Source organism: Coturnix japonica, chromosome 3, assembly GCF_054131305.1.
Source record: "Coturnix japonica strain WE chromosome 3, WE-NBRP24, whole genome shotgun sequence".
NCBI lineage: Eukaryota > Metazoa > Chordata > Aves > Galliformes > Phasianidae > Coturnix > Coturnix japonica.
In genome coordinates, this window is record NC_140665.1 from 10,212,021 (window position 1) to 10,230,437 (window position 18,417).

General features: G+C 41.5%; 2 long non-coding RNA genes across 6 annotated transcripts in view; one reads left to right on the plus strand and one right to left on the minus strand.

The window, feature by feature from the left end:
* Positions 1 to 1,861, plus strand: part of LOC146761262 (uncharacterized) — a 39,894-nt gene extending 38,033 nt beyond the window's left edge. For both annotated transcript variants that reach the window (XR_014944434.1, XR_014944435.1), the window contains exon 3: positions 540 to 1,861. This is a non-coding gene — a long non-coding RNA (uncharacterized LOC146761262). The remainder of the gene's footprint in view (positions 1 to 539) is intronic.
* Positions 1 to 18,266, minus strand: part of LOC107310815 (uncharacterized) — an 81,971-nt gene extending 63,705 nt beyond the window's left edge. For 2 of the 4 annotated variants that reach the window (XR_001553738.3, XR_014944431.1), the window contains exons 1-2: positions 18,074 to 18,234; positions 13,470 to 13,598 (exon numbers count right to left, since the gene is read on the minus strand). This is a non-coding gene — a long non-coding RNA (uncharacterized LOC107310815). Of the gene's footprint in view, positions 1 to 13,469; positions 13,599 to 18,073 lie in introns of all 4 variants that reach the window. The other 2 variants (XR_014944430.1, XR_014944429.1) reach the window with 2 other exon arrangements.
* Positions 18,267 to 18,417: the final 151 nt, after the last annotated feature.

Below are 18,417 nucleotides of genomic sequence, written 5' to 3' on the forward strand. Positions count from 1 at the left end.
TATTATTTTTTAATGAGCATTTATCTTAAGGTATGCTGAATGTGAATATACTCTGTGAACTGAACAATTTTGTGTCTGTATAACCACAAAGGAGGAAAGAGAAAGAGATCTCTTACAATAAAGCCTGCAAACTGTACAAACCACTTTTAGGTTTGATTTGAAGGTACTAGATTTCAAGGTGATAGTATCCCTTGACAGTAGTGATTAGGGAAGTGCTCTGAAATCCAGTGCATTTTGTCCTGCTAGATATTTCAAGTCACCTTTGCAGTGCAGTGTGCACTTAATTATATTATAGACTTCACAGTACTGAGGAGAGGGACTGGAAGATTGAGTCTTTGCTTTGGACCCAATTAACCACCAAGGAGTTAGTGTGGTGTTATAGGTATCATCAGATCCTGTTCAGCCTAAATAGAAATGCTGTGAGAGCAAATGGGTGGGAAGACTGAAGAAAGCTGATGTCATTGAGCTCACAGTTGTAATCTCATTCTAGATTGTTTTAGGCCTCCCATCTCATCCTCTTCTTTTCTTCCTGTTTCTAGGAAAGAAAATAGCCTCCACCCTGCTAATGATCCCTCAGGGGAGGCACCATCAAGAGGCAACACTTCTTGAAGCAGAGAAAAGCCACGGCTGCTGCTGTCCCAGCAAGCAACATCAGCGCTGAGAGTAATCTGCAGCCCACAGACATCAACTAGTCTCACTGGGTGAGGAATGAAGCCTCTCCCCATGGGAACTCAGCTGATTCAGGGAGGGAGGAGGAGAGCAGCATTTCTGAAAACACACCACTGCGCTTCCCAGAGCCCCAGTAATGTCCATGTAAGCCCTGGAGGGGACTTGCAATAAGACAGGAATATGGCCAGACAGAAAGACACATGGTTGGAAATATCCATTGAATGTGGCATTTTACATAGAAAACACATGGCAGAGGGTTTAGGAATCTCTCATTCCATTTCCTCACCATCAGACAGCAATGGGTTGCTCTCAAATTGCCTTTGCTTTGCCTCACTCCTCCCTGCTGAATGTTTAGGACTGGCTTCTCTCTGACGCTCCCTCTCTGAAGCCACTGGGAACAGGTAAGAAGGCAAAAAGGAGACATTTATTCTTTTTCCATGATTGTTTCATTCTCTCACACCTCTGCCCCAGTTCAACTCCCTTAATCTGCCTGCAATGACAGACAAAAAAAAATGACATTAATTGTATTTCTCTTAATTTACCTTCTTGCTGCCAAGAGAGCTTCCAGTCATTCTTGCCCTGGAAAACTCTCTCCCACTCCCCAGTTCAGCCTTTCCCAGAGAACAGAGCACAAATTCAGCATTCCACCAAAGAAGAACCACATTCATTTATGACAAAAGCATGGGTGAAATCAAAGTAGTAAGAAGAAGGAAGCATTTGATAAGTCATGGAATACTAACACGCTGAGTCTCCTACTCTGTTCTTGCTGCTTTTGAAAGGCACTAAAATCCATATTGGTATTTCCAAGGATTTTCTATGCTCAAAAAAACTTCATCTGAGCCAGGCCTTCACGCCAATAAAAGTGATTGTAATGGTGTCAAAACTAAGATCCATCTAATCCACCAGGTGGTAACTAAAAGATGATGTCAGAGCAAGGCAAGCACAGTGATACTTTCCCAAATGCTCTTCCATACTTCATCAATTTGTGGCTCAGAAACTGTCTGAGACATATATTGTCATGTAATTAGTATCCCTAATGAACTGTTTTTCCTGAGCTTGTCCTGCAACCCCTTGAGCCTAGTTATGCTCCAGTATTCATAATGACTGAGGTAAGGAGCCAGTTTAGCTAGACACTGAAGAATGACTTCTTTTCTCCCTCCGCTCAGTAGAGCTTCCTTCAAGCTTTCCTTTGTACTAAAACCTAAAAGCTGAGTATGCCCAAAAAACACTAGCTGTTCCTAAAATTCTGCTTGAATTTTGTCATGTTCTTCCACAATTCCTGCTAGAAATGGGAGGAAGAACAAAGAAAAGGAAAAAAACACACACAAAAAAACCAAAAAACATATGGGGGGGTAGGGGGGAGAAGTTCAAAAAAAGAAAATGAAACAAAACTGAGCAATGAGGAAAGAAAAAAAAGCGACTACCTGCAGTGAAACAGGTATCAAAACAGAGAATCTGCAATTCCTACTTTAAGGACCCAAAGAATTCTCCCAGACACATTTACACATCTTTTGGGTATCTGCCCAAATATCTCAGCAAGTAGAAATATGTTTAAAACTACCATTCCCACTCGCTCTTGACGGCATACTTGGAGATGGTTAGATGCTGTATTTATTCCATCAGGCTCATGAAATAAGTTACACCCAAGAAATGTGCTCCAGAGATGCCCATTTCAGACAGTAGAGAATGACTAGCAAGCACGGAGGTCTGTGGTCTTCCCAGTTTTGGTCAATCTACCTCCCACTTGGACCATATCTCAGCACAGACAGGGAAGCCGCACAAAGCTGTCCACCCTTCTGGATGACTCTTACAGTCCTGATGGAGCAAGAGCTTGGGGCACACACTGCAGTTAGCCACCCACACACGTAGGTTTGTGCACTTTTTGATGACTCATATACCCAGATCTAACAAAATTGAGCCTTTTGTTCATTATTTTGGAATGAAACACCAGCTAACATTTTTTACAGATGACTGTCAAAGCAAAATGCTGGACTGAAGAATTCTGCTTATCTAAAATGAATTTCAGCTACACCCTTTAAGGCAAAGCCATATCTATTAAAAGAAATAAAGAAAATTCCCAAATCACAATCCTGGAACATTCCACCAGACTCTGTACTCTGTGCAGTCCACTGTCTAGATTTTGCAAGGATCCTCTTTACAACAAATGTTATTACTGTGCTACATAATCCCTACCCAAGGTGGACTACTTAAGGATTGATTCATATAGTCTTAACTGCAAATTCTTCTGCTTTTGGATGTTCTTGCTGAGTCTTTAATAACAAAGCTTTGAAGTTTAATTACTGTCTTAACAGCTGCAACTATTATACTTGAGATAAACGCAAGATGAGTAACAAGCATGTAAAGTGGGAGTTAACTTTAATCAAAAAGGAACTATGTGAGTAAATTTTTATTCATCAATAGACTTAACAAAATTAACTTTAGTGTTATACACGTCGAGTCCAATGTTCAAACTACTGGAGATCTTCCTTCTTACTCCTTCCCACAAATTCTACTCAATCACTAATTACGAACGAGAGGAAGAGCTACAAATCAAAACCGGGAAGGTGAGCAGGGAGTGAGAAGGCGCACAACTGCCAGTTCACTTCACTATGAGCATAATGTGGAAAATGTGCAGCACAGCCACCCAGATGACTGCCCATGTTTTGAAGAATCACATCAGAAAAGAAGATGACCACACAAGATTACATTGGCACACAGCTCAACTAGTCTAATGCACTAAGCTAGAATGAGAGGGATTATGGACAGACAAAAAACTGCTCTGACACAAAGATACATTACCACATTCCCTTATTTACAGAAGAGGAAGGATTAACAAACTATGGTTCAGCAACAGAGACAGTGGAAAGTACTTCCAGACTTTTTTAGATGATAAATCATTTTCTATGACTTCCCCACAGCATTGTTGCTTGGATTTGCAAAAACGAACACCAAAGATGACACTAAAAAGTAGAACCAATTAGCAGTCTTCTATCTTTACTGCTGTTTGCTTGATGACATAGGCAAAGTTTTAGGCAATAATGTGCATATGAAAACGGATGGGGCCCTGGACAACCTGACCTAGTGGGTGGCAACCAGCCCATGGCAGGGAGCTGGAAGTGGATGGGCTGCAAGGTCCCTTCCAACCCAAGTCATTCTTAGCTGATGGTTCTATGCACAGTTGGCAATGTAAAGTGTAAACAGATCATGGCATGTATTGTACATATTCAACAACAATTACAAAACGATACATTTGGATGCCCGTTCTGCAATTGAGTCAACTTTCTCAAGCACCCACCGATATTCATAAAGCAATATTTGTTCACTGAGTACAAAATACTAAACAAGACTACAGGATTAAATTTCCCTACGGTATTTAGTAAAATAAATGAAATTATCTTTGATAAACAATGTAATGTTTTTTCTTGGGCACAGCAGGTGCTGCAAGATGAAGAGAGAGAGACATGTGACAGTATTTTGTGCTTTAAGTAGCAGGATTGGGAACGTTATCCATGTGAAAAAGAAATAGTTACTGGGTCAAAAGCACTGGCCTCTGAGAGCTTTGTTCAGACAGAAATAATATCCCATGTTGACAAACTTTTCTCCTTCCTTCTATAAGCTTCTTTTTTACTCTTCTACTATTTTCCAACATATTCTATATTATTTCTGCATGTATCAATTTATACTACTTACGAACACCTATCTATATAGTTACACACATAAAAACAGTGTTGAAAGAATTTAAAAGTCCAGCCTCCAAAAGTCAGGAAATGACAGGATTCAGCTTGCACATTATTACACACTTACTTAAACATTAACAGTGACAACCAAAAAACCTCTTTGAGGTTTCTACACATATGAGCAGGAAAGATGTCAAGAATAAATAGGATACCTTGATCCAAAAGATCTTTGTAATACAAGGCGTGCTGGTCATAAGAAGATTTCAAGATCTTTTTATTTCTTTTGCTAGAGATTCTTCAAATATCAGGTACAATATAACTGCAGTGTTGTTTCTTTCTAAATGCAGTACTAAAACTGATAGGGAACTTCTAAGCTTCTGTGTTCTGTAGGACAGAACATTAGCTTGAGGTTGTAAAAAAAAAAAAAAATCACTTCAAAGTTCCATTTTTACCCAATTTACACTGAATTTCTAAAACTAAGAATCCTTCTCTTCACCTGAACACGTTTGGTCTCTCACCATAGGAAAACTTTTTGACAGAAGCTAGAAACTTTCTGCCATCTAGAATTTTCTGTGGTAAGTTCACAGAATTCATATTCTTATCCAGTGGAACTAGACTTCTGTATTTCCAATCTTCCTTCAAACGAGGACATTACACAAGGGCTCCCAAGCTTACCAGTTGTGACACATAAGTTATTACCTCTATGAGTCACTAATTTTAGGCTCCATAGAAATTATAAGGTCACCTAATTATGTGATTGATTATATCTCATCTTGGAATTTGGAGGATCTCTTCAAGATAAATCAGCAGGAGGACAGTTTCAGACCATTCTGCCCAGAGAACTCCAGGCTTACAGGAACTGCTAAGAAACTATCAGCAGTGCTGCTTCTCTAAGCCCTGTGAATGCACCGCGCTGGCTGAGACTGTAACCACCACTTTGTTGCCAAAGTCCTTTACGTAGATTCACAACTGCAACTTGTAAATTGCATGCAGAAACAGCTAAAGCTCTTGAAACTCAAGAACATTTCTAGCTTCACCAGTGTGGCCAGCAGGGTTGTAATTTCTGTGAATCTAGTATCTGGGGTTCTTGGAATTTACCAGCTTTGTTGGCAAAACAGTCACATCTTGTAATTGCCATGTGAAGAGGAATGAGTTTCAAGGAACTTACAAGCTCCCCAGGACAGCTGGAGGAAACTGTAAATTTAGTTAGACAGATACCTAGTGTTCATGGAAATTTGCCAAGCCTTTTTGGGAAACAAATCATAGTTCATGGTGGTTACAGTTTTTTCACTGTTAGAACTACAATGAGGACCCCTGCAGAGGTTATACTCCCTGCTGAATGCCAGAGCAAGACTCTGTCTTTGCTGGAAATCTAAGTTACATTCTTGGCTGTGTTCCTAAAGAAGAACAGAAACTTCCCTAGAGATCTCTGCAGGTTCTACCATATGCCTGAAGAATACCGTAAATGTTGATCTAATGCAATTTTACCTCAACAGGTAAACTGCTGAAGATGTAATCTGTATCAATTATCTCACATCAAATAAAACAAGCACCAGAGGAGCAAGCAAGGGTTGAACCCTTGTAGATCTGGAAGGCTTGATGAAAGGTGAGGATGTTCCCAAGCACAAATTATCACACTGCTTACAGTGCTGTTGCTTGAAATGTAGTATACATACTAGCATCAGATGTCAGCTGTTTGGGCCTAACCTAAGCACAGAGCTCTGATAAGTTTTAAAGACTCAAGCTGTTCTGTTAAGAAAACAACATGTATATCAGTATTAGAGCCTATGAATTAACAGATCTTCTACTCTCTGACCATACCCCAGAATCTAACTGGACTTTGCTATCCCTGGCAGTTTCCATCCCACATCTACCTGAACTCCCAGTTATACAATTAAACTACACACAAACCCAGGGACTCCCAAACTCCCACCAAACAAGGGACTCCCTCTAGTTGCTGATGTCAGGGATAAAGGTGATGAGGCACCATCACCTTTAGTATTCCTGGTTCACATCATGTAAGATGGAGTGTCTCCACTGAGTTACCAGTTCCTCCAGCTTTTTTCCAAGCTTGCTTTGCATAGCTTAGCACAGAGAAGCATCTACAAACCCACACATACAAATATAGCATATAGCCTATTATAGCACTAAAAAGCTGCATGTGCTCTGTATGTGTGTATATGCATGCATGCACATGTTTTTCAGCATGCATGTCTGTATGTTCAAAGGTCTACCTATAATTCCAGGACCTCTGCACCCAGAGGAATTTTTTATTTTTGCCTTCTAAGAAACACGGAATTCATCAAGAGGAAAACAAAAGAAATTGTAATAACCATGAATAGGAAGGAGATGTACCCAATAAGCATGGATAAACAAAAACCTGATTCATCAACACCCTTCAGACAACGCTTGCTACACTGCCTTCCCTGGGCAAATATGTTCTCTTTCTCTCTCATGCTAATCTTTGAAGACTCTGCACAGGCAGTAAACATTGATTAAAACTATTTGCAATCAATATTTTTATCTGCACCAATATTACTACATACAAAGAAACTTTTGCACAAGTTCCTTTCGTACCCTTCTCCTCTGTCTCACTCTTACATGCACACACACATCTTCATCCCAAAAAATACACTACCCATTTTTTTTGGTGGTGTATTCTTTGTGAATCTGGAATAGTGTGTCATTCACTGAAACTGAACCTCACTGGATTTCAGATTCATAATCTTGACACGCTGACATTTCTTTTCCTGAATTCATCCTACACAACTCTTTGTTTAACCACACTGAAACAGAAACCATGTTTAACAGAGAAGATGAACTCACAGCAGTAGCTTCAGAAAATACACCAGGACAGAAAAGTTTAACCTTCACTAAATGGCCTAGCTCTTACTAAGGTCACATGGAAAGATATCTTTGTATTGATGATAGAGCTGGCACACTTTCCCAGATAACTGTCTCACTAATGCTGTTACTTCCTTCAACAAAGTACAAAACGAAGCATCACAAATGGCATAACACTTGTATGTAGCAGCTTGCTACATTGCTTACGTAACACTGATCCTTTTCTCTTTCACTGAAATTTAAAGACAGAGATTGACTCATGGGAGCAGTGGTAGTTATTAGCCCATTTTAAAGAAGAGAATTGGTTTAATTGCATATATTATGTTAGAACATGTTGGCATTCCCCATAAAGGCACTGCCTTCATTTTTAAGGTAAATCTATCCAGAAAATTTGTAATTTTGGCTGATTTCATCTGTACATGTTCCTCTTCTCATGAAGCAGAGCAGAAGACTGTGCAAATAGAAGTGAAGAGGATCAATGTAGCACTTCGAAAATAATTTTTTCAACTGTGGAAAATAATCTAAGACAAAGCCACCAATTCTAACAGATCCATACAATGGAAAGTTTGAGTATCATCATACCCCAGTTTTAGAGATGATCTTTCTTCCCAAAATTAGCTGAAGCAAATATCCAAACTTTTTTAATACATTGACCAATTTTTGGAACAAGCTCTGGATATGCAGCCTGTGGAGCTCTTCTGTACATTGCATGAAATGAGAATTGTGAAAGACCTCTTCCCCAGAGAACACGATGCCTGTGGTCTGTTGTCTAATATTTCATCTTTCCATTTCTGGGCTGTCATTTGAACTGTAACTATACAGTTCCTTTAAAAATATTTGCACATTTTTGTTCTCCTTCCAGTAAACACTCAGATTTTCAGCCACTACGAGCACTGGATTCAAGCACACCTCATGCAGCCATTTTTCCACTAGAGGGCAGCTCAATATTTATTGATCATTTAAATTGGCTCAAAGAAGTAATTTCATTGCATTCCTAACCAGTGGGTCCACAACACATTAACTTACTTATAATCTTAAAAGAATCTTCACTGTTTTAAGGAAAAACACAGTGGTTGCCATTTGAATCACCAGCTTATCATGTAGTGCTTTTTAAGAGGTTCGTAGTATCTCTGTACACCAATTTCTGTAGGAACTGCGCCCAGTTGACTTTTTAATGGAAAGCACCATTCCAGGAACAACCCTTTATTTTGCCAGGGTTCCATTTGTTTCAATGGTGCATTTCGTATCTCATAAGCTTATGGTATTTCTCTGCTGCTTGTAAACCCGTATGCTTTACACAGCAACAATAGCAATTTATCAAAACCCGTGTTTTTAAAGGTCAGCATTCTTTTAATACGCACATCTACTTAAAACCACAAATCTACGTTAAGCAATTTTTGACAGAAAAGAACCATCTGATTCAAGTTTCCTCATTTTTCTTTTCCTTTTTCCCTGCTATCAAGTCCTCTGTCATCTGTACAAATTTCCACCAGCGTCAGACCACATCTTCAAACCAACATTTAGGACATCTTAAGATTTGCCTGCTTGTATGTACTCCTCCTTAAGCTCATCCATCCTGAGCCAACAAGTGACTGCTGTCAATCAGATCACAGGAGCTCTCCCACTGACCTCATCCTCAGCTGCATTCCTTGCTAGAGGTCAGCAGGCTCCATCGCAGCTCTACATGCAGTTTAAGGTGACATCTGATTTAAACGAGGCTCTAACCACAGATCTACACAGACAGAAAGCAAAAGCACCCTTCAAATAAGCCCCACAGAGGTTTTGCCATCCCATCCTTTTCAAGTGACTCAAAAGACAATGTTGCCACATCTCTTGGTACCCTTAACTGAGAAGTTCCCCTAATTTTGGTCCCTTATTCTTCTGAAAGCAGCCATGAGTTGTGTGGATTACTGGGGTTTCAAAGCCAACTACTAATTGTACCATCACACTCCAGCGAAGCGTGGACTGAATTCCCAGCCTCATTCAGGGTCCCAGCCCCTCCTCTTACCCCTTTCCACAGCACACTTCACACTACTGCACCACAGTAGTGTACCAGAAAAGGAAAATTTGTACAGGAGTACCATATTAAAACACTATGAGAATACCTTACTAATAATAATGTGTTGTAAAAGTGCCTTTGCCTTCTACAAGCCCTACAAATCAAGCCCTACAGCTGAAAACTTGAGCTAGATATTTTCCAAAGATGAACAGAAAAAACTGACCAGCATGGAGGTTCATTTTAAAAGACACCACAGGGGTCACTTGCAGATTAGGCCTCACATTTTGTGAAAGTTTTCAGATTTGTTGTGGCATTCCAGAGTTCTCCAGGCAAAAAAAAAAAAACATACTGTACAGAGCTTGCAGATGCAAGAGTTGAACTCTTTGTTTTAGAAAATACCAACCTACAATAACAAATCTTTTTGCTATTCACAAGAGAATCATTGAGTATTGCAAAACTTGATAATTACTGATTCATGACAGATTTAGGAAAAACATCAGCTTAAGTAATCAGGTCAGGGCACTGCTGTTGACCACAGTGTTGGCAAAAGAAACAGTTTCTTTCTTCATATCTTTCATCAAAGTTTAACATTTCACAGTATTTAGCTTTTAGCACTTCATTGGTGCAGACCAGTAAACAACAGATAGTTTAAGAACTACAAGTTAACTTGTGTGCAAACGTCTCTATTTAGCATTGTTTCATAATTAATTTACACTGTTGAGTTATGTTTAAATTCAAGTTAGTAAAGTTTTTGAGAATCCCTACTAGTTGTAAAATCATTTATCACTAGTGTTAATAAACACACAACATTATTAATTTCCCACACACGCTGTTGCAGAAGTTATGCTGTGTCACACATTGACTATTGATAATAAAGATTTCATTCAGGTCCCAAGGTGACCAAAAAAAAAGAAAAAACACACACACACACACAAAAAAAACCAACAAAAAACAACCAACCAATGGACAAACCTACTTTTCTAGTATATTTGATTTGATTTTCATATTCTCCTGGAAAATGAAAGAAGAAAAGTCAAGAGCTTTTCCCCAACTGACATTACTGTAAATTAATCCATTCTAATTTCTTCCACATCTACATGATAATCCTTGCCTGACACTGGGGAATCAGCCCAAAAAAGCAAGGGATTTAAAAAAAGGCCTTCAGACTCCAAAAGAACTATTTTGATAGTTCCTATTACCTTTGTAAGATGCACATGAAAAACATCTCCTAAAACTGAGAAACAGTTCATCTATCACAAGCAATTATTCCTTCAGATAGGAAAAAAAAAAAAAAAAAAAAAAAAAAGGTGTTACCATTTTACCAACCCATGCTTGGTGTGCTTTATACAACAAAGGACTCAGCAATTAAAACTTAATTCACAGAGGCCAACTTTTAAGCATGCCAAACCAGCTGTACTTCAGGAGATATCACAGCTACATTTTCTGCGTAATAGAACACTTTCACTAAATAACAGCCAGGCTGGAAATGCAAACAAGTTGACTGGATGAAGCATGCCAAGAGTCTGGAGTAATCTCATCCAAAGCAACACCTTGTGGCACAGCCATAAGCTGTAACTGTCAACACAGAAGTGTTCTTCAAACACATCTTCTAAAATGAATGTTATGTCACTGCTCACTTTGAACCATTATCAGCTAAAGGAATGCTGTGAAATCTGTCAGCCCTCTACCTTCAGAGAAAAATTATTTATCCTTCCATAAATTCTCCTTGTAATTAAAGCTGAAGAAAGAAAAATCTTTAGTGGAAAACAGGAAGTCAGGGAGGACAGACTACAGCTGGAGGAGGAAGAGCTGTTACGTAATAGCTATGTCCAACTTTGGAGTTACGTGACCTGTACAGACATATGCTCCATGTTTAACACTCTTACCCCCTTCCCTTCCAAGCACCAGGAGATTATTTTCCTATTTTCACTAGATTATTTTTTTCTTGTTACAAAACTTTTAATTTTCACGTATTTCTACTCAAAAACTTCAGACACTGCCCTCACAAAATCACCATTAAAACAGACAGAACTAACTGTCATCCTTGCAGACTTTCAAACTGAACAGATGATTCTAAGGTGAAGGAACTGCCTTCTTTACAGCAAGATACAGCTCTGTAGATGAATCAGGACACAGTGGTAGAGCAGCTTCATGTACTTGGACACTGACTGTTACCTTGAAACCCCCTCAGTTTTCACTGATTTTGTGATACAAGTGCAACACACACAAAAATCCACACAAACATTACATTTCAATCCCACAAAGGAGGAGACCTGAGTCTGATTTGGTGTTAGTTTAGTAATTACTACTTTATCCAAAAGGAGTCTGAAGTTTCAGTAACTCCACTGAGTGACATCATGATGCAGTAGGCACTTCTTTTCTCTCTCTTGCTTTAGGCTAATCTGCTCTTCAATCAGCATGATGAAGGAAACTGAAGAAACCAGGAGAAAAATAGGCAGAGAGCCTTCCCAATAAACTGTAATGTCTTAAGCCTGGAGTCACTTCTGTTGGTTTCATGCCTCCTTTAAAGCAGCAAGAAATTTGCCATGTAACAGCAATTATCAGACCTGTCCCCAGAAGCCATTACACAGCTACTCACAGAACTCTAATACATTCCATAAATCCACTGCGGTCAGACCACATGAGTTTCAGTGCATCTCCAGCACAAGGGAAAGAAAGAATCTGACCCTTGTTCCTGATGCAGCAAGTGCCAAAGAAGCTATTTTATAATCAAGCAATCTACTTTAAGACTTAATTCCCTCATCGTTAGGATGATGCTTCCTAGCATCTACAGCTTACTTAATACTACCAGTCAGGAACTTGAACATTCAGAGAATTGCGTATTAAATGCTTTCCTGAAAGATTTGTGAATTCCAGGTACTTAGTAACAGATAATTAGTAACTCAGACACAACTTGCTGACAAAACGTTGAACCAAAAGCTCTCTTTAGATTTGAGCAAAGCAGAGGCAAGCTTGATCAATTATGCTTTTCTTGCTCCAGTATTTTGTTTTTTTGAAGAGGCTGAATTTATGGCCAAAGCCTGTTCTTTCTTAATGGGACACACTCAAAAAATGATTGATGAACATAAGCATAAATGACTGAGGACTGACATTCTGACACATTCTAATCATTGCTTCTAGAAGTGAAAACTTCTGCAGCCACAGCTCACCGTTTAAAGTGCTGTCAAACACTGCAGTGAGAGGTATATTTTTTTCAAGAGCAAGGGAGCCGGAGAGCAAAACTTCTCTACATATAATGGAGTAAAAGGTAATAAATAAGGAGTCTGGAAGTAAGTGCTTGCAAGACATTGAGTAGGATCCAAGTAAACGCGTGCCTCCCCCTGCCCCTCTACACGAATGAAAGTAATTTTTTTCAAATGCTTCCTTTTGTTACTGTTTCAGATGAAAAGATATGATGACAGATTGGTGCTCCAACTCTAACTTGCTCCACAAAATGTGACCAGCACCTCTCTTCAAGCTTGTACCTATACTTTATCTTACACACAATCATTTCATGTTCAGCAAACTACTTGAACCAACTTTATGGAGCCTTCTGCAGGACATGGAAATGCAGTCACAAAACACTCCCTAGCTAGCATAGGAAAAGCAGAACTACCGCTTCTGAGAACAGCTAATCCACATGTGGGAACCTTTTTGAGTGTGCTCCATATAGTCAGTGGACAGCCCTGTGAGAAAATAGGCTGCCTCAAAGGCAGGGGGCAATACCTCAGATGTTGTTCTGCAGCCTCCAAAGAGGGGCACTTGAATATTTTAATCTCAAGAACTGTATTTACGACCCACAGCTGCGGTGCCAAAGAGGCCCATAGCCCTGTACACACTGAGCCTATTGTTGGCAAAACAGAGCTCTGAGGTTTCTTAAGTGATATAAGTGAATTAACCGAACTAAACTAGGTTGCTCTGGATAGGGACAGAGAGGAGTATTTGTTTTCCCTTGTATCGATCACTGTATTTGAGCCTTTATCACTTTTTATGTAAGCAGTCTTCCAAATTTAAGGAGCCCCTAAAGCACAGTAAATCATGAATAAGCAGGAACTAATTTCTTGGAGCTTTGGGCTTCCAGGGAAAAAGAACTTGAACCGATTAATAAAAAGAATCCCCAAGTTACATATAACTTAAAATGAGTATATATTGCAAGTTACGTGTCAGTTTACTATCCAGAGGGAATGCTTTGTGTTGTTCTGAAGCCACTTTAAAGGGTTATCTTGGAGACCTGGAGCAGCAATACACCCTCCATCTCCCTCCAAGAACTGAGTTCTTACCCGAAGTGGTTCAACTCCTGTTGAACGTATTTTAGGAGAAGGCAGGGATATAAACTCTTCTGTGGCAGCTTTCAGTTGTATCAGCTTGAGGCCTCTTCCAGAATTATGATGCCTTTCAACCACATATATCTGCAAAGAAGGATGAGAGGATAACCCTTTATAATCTCACTAAAAGGAAAATCCCTACTGTCATTTCTCTTCTGCTTTCCACAGAATCATAGAATAGCTGGGGCTGAAAGGGACCTCAAGGATCACCAAGTTCCAACCTCGAAGTTTCAGGCAGGGTTGTCAAACACTGGATAAAGCACTAGACCAGGTTACCCAGGGCCCCATCCAACCTGACCTTGAACACCTCCAGGGATGGGGCATCCATCCACAGCCTCTCTGGGCAGCCTGTGCCAGCATTTCCCCACCCCCTCAGTGAAAAACCTCCCCCAACATCTAATCTAAATCTTCCTTTCTTTAATTTAAAACCATTCCCCCCTTGTCTTATCACTATCTACCCATGTAAAAAGTTTCTTTCCCTCATGTTTACAGTCTCCCTTTAATTATTTGAAGGCTGCAATAAGGTCTCCCTGGAGCCTTCTCTTCCCCAAGCTGAACAAGCCCACCTCCCTCTGCCTGTCTTCCTAGGAGAGGTGCTGCAGCCCTCAGAGCATCACAGACTAACACAATTTAACATTCTAGGGAATTAAAGTGCCCTGACATACATCCCGTAGCATAATAATGCAGATATTAACCAGAAAAACTGTGTCTCTGTAGAATAATTAACAGGTTAACTAGGCAGGTTGTTTGCCAAGTTCACCCCCACACAGTTCTAGTAAGAAATGTTGCTGCTTTTCTGGTATTAATAACTTTTTCCCAAAAGAGAGGAAAAGAAAAAAAACTCAGAAAGTTCAGAAGAAGCTTATGAAACCAAATTGCTGCTTAAAAGGTCTGCTGATCTTGATGTTTATGGATTCCAAAAAAAGCAGAACAGTCACTAGCAAGAGTTCTGCTTTACAAATCTGTTCTTCTAAGGTCCTGCTCCACTGCAGCATTTCTGAGATGCCTCGTCGTTGCGCTGAAAGGCCACAGCACTGCCACTCCATTCTTGGCACATGAGGTTCTGCAGAAAGTATTAGGTTAAGGTTTTCAAACTGGATTCATTATACAGATGTCTGCATGAAGGTGTCTAGCACTGTCTGAAAATCCTGAGTACTCAATGACCTTTTAACTGAGGACAAAAAGCTTGGAAGTACTCAAAACACCTGGAAATCTGTGGGTAAATGCTGTACAGGAATACTGCAAAATAAAATACAGGGCATACTAACAGCTTAAGTCAAAGAATCATAGAATCATTAAGGCTGGAAAAGACTTCTAAGGTCACCTAGTCCCACTGTCAGCCTATCATCACCATGCCACTAAACCATGTTCAGTATTTGCACCCAGTCTCCTGAAGCTGAACTGCCAGTTAGAAAGCTATGCCAGTCATACATTTCTATATTTGATTCCAAATATATTTGAGCCCTTTTACGTTTCTCAAAAACAGAAAGCAGCACAGGACAAAAAGAGCCACCTACCACTGAGAGGAAGGGCAAAGTGGATTTCCCACACAGGGGAAAACTGAGTTTTTAGTCATTCTTGTCTCTGAAATGCAAACATAGTGGCACAGGATGTTCTGCCTGATCCTGCTGTCACTCTAGGCAATCAATGGCAAGGGGCCACAGCAGGCCCTTCGTGGCTGCATGAGGTCTACTTCCCAGACAAGTATTCGGATTCCACTTACTTTGAAAGGCATCTGGTTATCTAAATCAATTCAGTGTCTTCGAAAATCCTTGGTACTCCCCAGTTCCCTGTGCAAGCATCAAATATTTTCTCCATTTTGTAGACCAAGAGTACACCAAGAAACATATTAAATGACTTGCACAAAGCTTCTCAGGAAGACAAAGCTAGATATGAAACTGACTCCAACATATTCTGGGTAATACTGGATCTGAATTCTGGCTTTTCTATTTTGCCTCTTAGCCAGAGCAAGGAACTGCACTAACATAGTTTAATCAAAAGGAAACTATACATTCCAGTTAACATTTCAAATATCAAGAAAGCTGTTTTTTAACTCAGATGGATTATAGTTCTGTGGAAAGCTTCTAGACAGCCCTTACTTTACCCAAACTGGTTGAAACCTCATACACTGTCAGCTTTAAGCTGCTGTATGCAGCACTCCTGGTTCTCCAGAAAAGGGAAGCTTTGATATTACAGAAACCACACATCTACAGTATACGTTTCCCAGTGATGCTTCTCTTCTGTGGCATGAGCAAAGAAGAAAAGAACAAGAGAAGGAAAATCACTGGAAGGCACAGCAATGGAAAAGAACTGCTCTGAAAAAGAACACGATTGAACGAGCACAAGTGGGAAGACTATCCAAATTCCAGATAAAATTGCTTAGAAAAATAAAACTTCCCAGTAACTGTGGTGCAAACTAAGGCCTGGATTTATGACTCTTGAAATCAGTTCCTTGATTTGGTGTGGCTGTACAACTGGAGCAATGAAAGAGATGGACAGCTTTCTGCAGGGGCTCCTTCCCCATCTACTCACCCTCTCACTCTCACATTTTCTTTTCATGTCAGAGGTCTGTGATGAGAACACAATACCACACCCAGCAGCCGCACTTCCACTGGACTTTACAGAAGCATACAAAATATGTGATCACATCTCTGTAAATTGCAGAAGCAAAATGGATTGCCTGACAAACTGCATGCAAACCGCACGCTTTGGCTTTCAGTAAAAGTTAAAATTAAGAAATGGCAACAACATTGTATTTCAATATCCTCACAGAGCATTGCTAGAGAACTATATGTGAAATTACAAGTTGGTCCAGTTAGCCAAAGGCCTCGGCACAACAGAAATCATACATCCCCCATACACGAGAAAATACAGGTTTACCTCCATCAGCTTTCTATTAAAACATGAAAGCAATTTGCTAGCAAATTAAGTTCACGCTAAAGTTACACCTACATCATAAGCGATGTGCTCACCTCACCTCCCTCAAAGATCAACTTGTAAAATCCTACCTCAAATAAAAGCTCAACATTTGTCATATTTAATCAGCTATAAAGTCAGGCATATAATTGTTCACAATTTATCCTTCACCAGCACGGTGCCATTTACGGGTTGAAACATGGAAAAAAAATATCTGACATTTGCAGGAAGTGTGGCAGAAAGGCAGTCTGCCATGTTATCAAAATAATTTATGTGCTAAAATTCCTGTGAGTCCAACATGAAAATAACATCTCCACCATCCCAGCTCTTAGTTCAGACAGCGCCAGTGTTACTTGATATGACATACTGGGGAAAAGAAATCATCTTAAATTGACACTGATAGTCTCTTGAGCTGTCGAATACAAGTTGCTTAAACTTGCTGTGAGCTTGATTTTCTCTGCGTTTGAAACAGGAAAAAGGGGGTCAGATCTGGGAGTAGAAGAGATTAAAGTGCAATTTTGTTTTCCGTATTTTTAGGCTAGTCTCTAATATCAATCTGCTCTAAATTATGTCCAGCTGTCTAGTGCCCCCAGGGACAGTTCCAGCAGCCAGAATTAGCTGGAGTGCAGTGACATTTTGACCACACACAGTCTTCCTTCAGCCTACCTATCCTTGGGTTTCTGAGGACAAAAGGGAGTGGCAACAAGCCCTGCCAGGAAAACAAAACACAAACATGCAGTCATAAAAACAGCATGTTAAAGGAAGTATGAAAACCCGTGGTTTTGATAGGAAGCAAAGGCTGAGACGTGACAGAGTTCACGAAAGCCACGGGGAATAGAGTGCATCATTTGCAGAAGGAGCCAGAAACAAGTAATTAGGGGCCAGCCTCAGAGGGCTGCTTCCATCAGTAGCACTGTCAAGTGAGTGTTGCTCTAGGTTTCCCACTCGTGCGCTATTTGGGCTCCTATACTGCAGATGTTGGGACGCACAGCACATTTGCTGCCTTCCTCAGGCCGTTTTTTTTTTCCCTGCGGTTTTCTTCATTACTGGCACAGGCTGGCCATGGAGGTCACCACCATCCCTGGAGGTGTTCAATAAAGAGGGTGGATGTGGCACTGAGGGTTTAGTGGTACGGTGGGGATGGAGCAGTCTTTTTCAACCCTAACGATTCCACGATTCTGCTCAGTCCCGCTGCAGGGAACTTGCACGGAGGAGGGGGCAGGTTGGACAAGGCCCTGGGCAACCTGATCTAGTAAAGGTGTATGTTTGGTGGCCCTGCCAGGCAGGGGGCTGGAACTACATGATCCTTGAGGTCCCTTCCAACCCGGGTCATTCTGTGATTCTGTGAAGGGCTGTGCCCCAGAGGCCGGTGAGCGCGGTACAGGCCCCAGGGCAGCGGGCACGGCCCCGCGGGACACTGCTGTCAGGCGCAGGGTTTGGGTGCTGTCTGGAGCCGGGGTCGGACTCGCTGACCCTCGCGGGCCCCTTCCAGCTCAGCACGTTCTGCGCTCCTGCAGTTCGGCTTCACCCGCCCCGGCTTCTCCTCAGCTCCGGGAGGGCGGGAGCAGAGGGACGGCAGCCAGGCAACGCCCGGCAGCTGCCCGCCTCGCGCCGGGAGCCGAAGCCTGCGGCGCGCTCCTCACCATGCCCTCCACGGCTCCGTCTGCTGGGACATCGAGCGAGAACACCGGGCAAGAACACGCCCGGCGGGATGGAGCTGGTGCCTGCGGACCGGCTGCGGCTACCGGGGCGGGAGGGTTCGTTCCGCTCCCTCAGGACGCGGCCCGTCCCTCCTGCCCGCAACATGGCGGCGCAGCCCCGCACCTGCTCCGCCTCAGGGCGCTTCGGCCGGCGGCGTCTGGGCGGGACAGCGGGCGCGAAGAACGGCGAAGGGCCGTGCCCTGGATCCAGTGCCGCCCTGGATCCACTGCCGCCCCGCCCCGCCCCGCCCCGCCCCGCCCCACCCCGCCCAGCAGCAGGGCTCCGG